Raw genomic sequence first — 6,244 nt, 5'->3', positions numbered from 1 at the left:
GGTTCCCAATCATTTTTTGACCAGGGGCCACTTGAACAGGGACCAGTAATAATAATAATAATAATAATAATAATAATAATAATAATAATAAATATGAAACTTTATTTATACTCCGTTACCATCTCCCAAGGGACTCGGTGCGGCTTACATAAGGCCAAGCCCACAATACATCAATAATAAAAGCAATAACAAACAACAATACAAAACAATAAAATAAAAACTCATTAAAAATAAGCAATAAACATTAACAGCCACACAGGGACGTTTAAAAACCTATGGCTGGGCCAAATGTAATAATTAAAATTTAAAAATAATGCTGAGCATGAAAAGATGAAATAGGAGCTAGATAGAGTTTTTAGAGAGGGATGGGGCGTGCAGACACTCCTAGATCCATAGTAAAGTGCATTTAGAGGACCACTCCCCAACATTAATACCAAAAGGGTTACAAATTAGTTTTTGGTCTTCAACAATACATTGTTTTTGGTCAACTTTAGATTTAAATTTGCTCCAGCAGAGAAGCATTGTCTTGTTGTGGTGCTGGGGCTTGAGCACCTCAATGATGCCACGAGCGAAACTGTAAAGGGACACCCAAGACGGGAAGGTCGTGGCAGAGAGGTCAGACTAAATGCGATCCCTGGGGAAGGTAATGGCAACCCACCCCAGTACTGTTGCCATGAAAACTAAATGGATCAGTACAACTAGAGATATGTCGGTATGCCATCAAAAGATGGGACTCCCAGGTTGGAAGATGGGGAGGAGCAGAGGATTAAGTTCAACTAGCCCCAGATGTGATGACGCAGCTAACTCAAAGCCAAAAGGAAGGCTAGCAGCCAACGGTGCTGGAGGTGAACGACGAATCCAATGTTCTTAAGATCAACACACTATAGGCCTTGAAGGGATTGGCTTGACCTTGAAGGAGCTGGGGGGTGGCCACGTCCAACAGGGAGCTCTGGCGTGGGCTTGTCCATGAGGTCACGAAGAGTTGGAAGCAACTGAACAAATAAACAACAAAGATTTGGTTTGGTTATTTGAGGTGCTGCTTCAGAAAATTGCATTGAATAGACCACATCAGCTCTAGTTTCTGCTACAGGACATATGCTATCCAGTAGTCACCATCTGCTTGCCTATACAAAACCATATTTAATAATGTAGTGCTGATGTGGTAGTAGTAGTAATCTTTTGTAGGTAATCAGTCTCTCCCCTCCCGACATCATTGTTGCCTCGTCACTATAAGAGGGTTTCGCAAAACCAGTTGCTCTCGTTGCTGTGTGGTTTTGAGGCAACAGTGTAGTAATGGTGAGGCTGCAGACCATATTTGCATTATTGTGGACCACTGGTGGTCCACGGACCACAAATTGGGAACCACTGTCCTAGAGTCTCAAACAATTCAACATAGTTTGTCGCCGCCACATAAACAGTTTCTATAATATGACAACTGCTTTCAAAGTAAGGACCATACAATTAAACAGGAAGGAACACTTTCAAACCGGGAACAGAAATGTTTCAAATTTTATTATATAGTGTTATGCTTCCAGAGTTTTGGAACACTTGAACAGCTAAATTTGAATTAGAAAAGTGGATCCAAGTGAGAAAAAATATATCAAAGAGGCAATTCCATATCCTGAGCCAAAAAGGAGGGCTTGTGGCTGCAAGCAAAATAAATGTTTCACTAAACAGAAGTAGCCCAAGTTTGCAGGCGCTTTCATTTGTTGCACTGAAAGCAGTCTCAATTAGAAAAATGGAAGTTATGTTTGAAAGGCAGCTGCCATTATTCCCCAGACTGATGAGCCTGAGACTCTAAACAAAGCTGAGGGCTTTCTTGGACTACAATTAACTCCACCAGATACATGGAAACCTCCACTGGTATGTTCAGAGACTCCTAGGGCCCTTCCACACAGCCATATAATCCAGAATGTCAAGGCAGAAAATCCCACATTATTTGCTTTGAACTTGGATATATGGCAGTGTAGACTCAGGGCCCTGCCACACAGCACTCTATCCCAGAATATCAAGGCAGAAAATCACACATTATCTGAGTGTGACTCAGATAACCCAGTTCAAAGCAGATATTGTGGGATTTTCTGTCGATATTCTGGGATATAGGGCTGTGTGGAAGGGCCCCTAGAGTTGGAAGAGAGCCCAAGGTCATCTAGTCCAACCCCATTCTGCCATGCAATAATAGACCCAAAGCACTCCTGATAGATGGCCACCTAGCTTATGCTTAAAACCCCCAGAGAAGTTTTACAGCTCTTACTGTGGTCTCCTGATATGTACATAGAATCTCTTTCCCTTTAGTTTTCCTGATTCTATTGCTCTTTTCCAAAATCTTCCCTGGAACTGATGTCAGGCTGATTGGACTGTAATTTATTGTGCCCTCCTTTTTCCCCTTCTCTCCAAGAATCCTCTAAGATTATTACCAGTGATTACTGAAATCAGCTTTCTTAAAAGTCTAAAATGAATGTTTCACTATGCTTGGATTTCCCCTTTGAACTGGATAACAGACTCCAGGAGATCATGGTCAGTCCCGCCTAAGCAACCTAGCACTTCCATCCCATTAGTCTCATCTTCACTGTTAGTTAGGATCCCCTTCTTGCCTCTTCCACCTTCTGTATAATATAATTGTTAGCAAAGCAGGTGAGAGATTAGTTGGAGCTGTTATCCAAAAATATCAGGATAGTTCGAATCTTTCATTATTACTAGATATATCCCTCCTTTTTGAAGGCGTAATCATCTGTTCCAGGAAGGCATAATACAAATCCAGAGTCTGGGGCTTGCTGTTATGTGAATGTGCCTTTGGGTTACCAGTTGGTTTATGATGAAATGAATGCATGCATTTCATAAGGTTTTCTCAGGCAAGGAATACCCAGAGGTTGTTTGTTATTTCTTTCTTCTGAAATATAGCCCCCAGCACATGATATACATTGGCAACTTCCCTGCTATGTACTAACCAGAGCAAACCCTTCCACGATCACATGGGATCTGGTGCCTTTAGGGTATTTATACACATTGCCAACATATGAGGCAACTGGAGTTAGTTAAGTGAATGAACTGAAATGCCACAAACAAAAAAGTAATTGTTATTTTAACAGTGGTTTTAACCATCTCTACAGCTGAAGAAGTAGGTTGATATCACAAGAGCTTACGCTGAAAGAGATGAATTAAAAGACGCTGCTAGATTCCATGTCCTCCATCCACACAATTTCCCTTTTTATGCTGTCATAAACTAAATTGGTTATCATGTTGAAAACAGTAGGTTGGTAGCGCAACCCATTTCCATTGAGTGCAAACTATTTTATTAATTTTTGTCCAGCTGTTTCTTACTAGGTTCTTTCTTTGGACACACCTTGGGTGGTAGCCATACAACACAAAAAGATTACTTACTAGCAACAGTAGAGATACAGACAGGAATCAGATTTTGGATCAAAGCTAGTTGGCAAATGTGTCATAGTGTTTACTCTGACAATAGTCAGGATTACAGCATCATGGGATTTTATAGCTACACACATTCCAGTGTAATACTGTTAATGTTGTTCTATATTATCCACTGTGCAAACATACCATTCTGTAGAATCACAGAGCTTGAAGGGACCCCAAAGGCTATCCAGCCCAACCCCATTCGGCCATGCAGCAATACACAACAAAACACTCTTGACAGATGTCTATTCAGCCTCGGTTTAAAGAATGCCAGGGAAGGAGACTCCACCATACTCTGAGGTACCGTATTCCCTTGTTGAACAGCTGTCATCATCAGGAAGTTCTTCCTAATGTTGAGGTGGGATCTCTTTTACTGCAATTTGAATAATTGCTTGGTGTCTTAATTTCTGAATCCGCAGAAAACAAGGTTGTTCCCTTCTCACCAATATGACAACCTTTCAAATATTTAAACATGACACCTCTTTACCTTCTCTTTTCCAGGCTAAACATGCCAAGCTTGTATGAAAAGTAAAAATGAAAAACGGAGGAGACATACATTAGAGCTGTGTCTGTGTACATATATGTGTAAATAATTTAATGCATAACATTTTATCTCCTAGGTTGCTATGTCTCCAGCCTCAAGACTCCATTCTTCAACAAAATAACATAAAAGACAATTTATGGCAGATGAGAACAGTACAAAAATTCATCAAGAAGTTCATCCCTATCTCCTGTGCCATAACACAAAAGGCCTTTCCTCAATTATGCTGTCAGAGTGTGCACAGAAATGTAAACCTATATTTGCAATTCAAGGCATATTTCTACTGGACCAAAGACATGTTTGAGTTAACCCTTGTTGAATCTGGTTGATAACTTGTTCTTGTCAACTGTTGTCAAGTCAGTGTGAACTTATGTTGACTCTGTGAATGAGTCGATAGAAGCCAAAGTGGTGTTTGTGGTTTCAGTATTGGACTATAACTTTGGTGACCAGGGTTTGAACCCCTATTCAGCTATGGATATCTACAGTGTGACCTCAGGCAAGCCACAGCAGGCTAAACCGCTGTGCTGCAGAAAAATCCTGCTGATCAAAAGGTCAGCAGTTTGATCCCGGGTCAAGGTGAGCATTCACCGTTAACCCCAGCTCACCTGCCCACCTAGCAGGTTGAAAGCAGAAATGCGAGTAGATAAATAGGTACCGCTTTAAGCAGGGAAGTAATAAAGACACCCTTAAGGACACTGATCCATTGGAGAAAAGCTCCTCGGCATAGAAGATGGAGCAACAGCAGCCCTCTCACCCCCACCCCACCCCCATGGTCGAAGTCGAGCACAGCCTCCAAGATGCCAGAAATAAAACGGGAACAACTGCCTTTACCTCTGTTTATGTTTGTCTGTCCTTGTTAAGTGTATAATTGACATTTAATGTTTTCATATGTGTGTATTCTGTAAGCCACTCTTGAGTCTCCTACAGGGTGAAAAGGATGTGGTATAAATACTATAAATAAATAAACAAGCACTGTCTTAGCCTCAGAGGCAAACTCTCTCCAAACAAATATTTCCAAGGAAACTCAGTGCGAGTGGCTGTAAGTTGAAAATGACTTTAAGGCACTCAATAGGAATGGATGAGTCATCGTGTAATCATCTGCCCTGCTCCCATCTTGCAAAACCAGGGGCTTGAGTGACTTCTTTGATTAAGCCTATCCACCTGTATTGCAAGTCATAGCTTTAAGTAAATAATTCCATAGGCTTAGTTTGCTGATTTGACTGGGCAGTAAGCAGAGCCAGCCTGATACATTTTCCTCTCGGGTAGCCAGGTGTGGCACAAAGACAGACTTTGCTGTCATTCCCAAGAGCTCCAAAACAGTCTTGGGGTGTCCCCCCCCCCCCACACACACACACTTTCACTTGAAGGTTTTTAGATTACAGGTTCTAGCATTCCCTGATTTCTCAAAAATAAGTTACATCGGCTTTAATGAAATGTATTCCAAATTAAGGAATGTATTCCAAATTAGGACCCAAACTTGGTGATCATAACAGATGTGGAACTAAGCACAATAGTTCCATATAATCAAGACAAAACCTGTGAGAGCTCATGCATATTTTATTTATATAGAAGCAGGCGTTATTCAACTATTGGCCTTCATTAATTATTTTGGACTTTTAAAAAATGTTACCGGTATTTACTCACAGAAACATGGAAAGATTCAAATACAAATAAGGCATTACAGGTAAAAAAATAATTCCTTTATTTTCTTTTGCCAGACGTGTTCAGTTAAATTAACTTCTAAACTATGAGAATCAATAGTTTTTAGAATGATAACATTGCTTCATTTCACGCCACTTCTGTTATGCTTGGAGGCCCATCTATTATTATTTTGACTGCACTGTTGGACCTAAATCTGTAGACTATTCTTGGTCCCGTGTTTCTGTTTCACTTTTTGTTTGAGATGCTCCAGTGACCAGGATTCCAGTCTTTCCAATTTTCAGTGTGGCCTGTCAAGAATGTTAGGATATTTCCAGGAGTCTTTTCAGAAATCTCTGTCTTTAAAAACACATTTACTTTGAATGAGTCAAGATTATAACCTCCTTTAGTTTTAAAGTGACATTTGTGGTTATAAATGTTTCTTGAAGACTGGAAATGAGCCAAGAGATATTTTAAGAGCTATATACATTAGCATTTTCGTACTTTGGACTGTTTTTTTTACCACTGAAGGAAGATACAACCATGTTCCAATCCACTTGTCTTCTCCTGGTATCATGCCTTCCATCTCAAGTATCAAAATGTCCTGTAGGGGGGACTAGCTGCTCTCCTACTCACTCAAAGACTGAATGA

This window comes from Anolis sagrei, chromosome 2, assembly GCF_037176765.1.
Source record: "Anolis sagrei isolate rAnoSag1 chromosome 2, rAnoSag1.mat, whole genome shotgun sequence".
NCBI classification, from domain to species: domain Eukaryota; kingdom Metazoa; phylum Chordata; class Lepidosauria; order Squamata; family Dactyloidae; genus Anolis; species Anolis sagrei.
The sequence above is the reverse complement of the archived record's forward strand: the minus strand, read 5'-3'. Positions refer to the sequence as shown.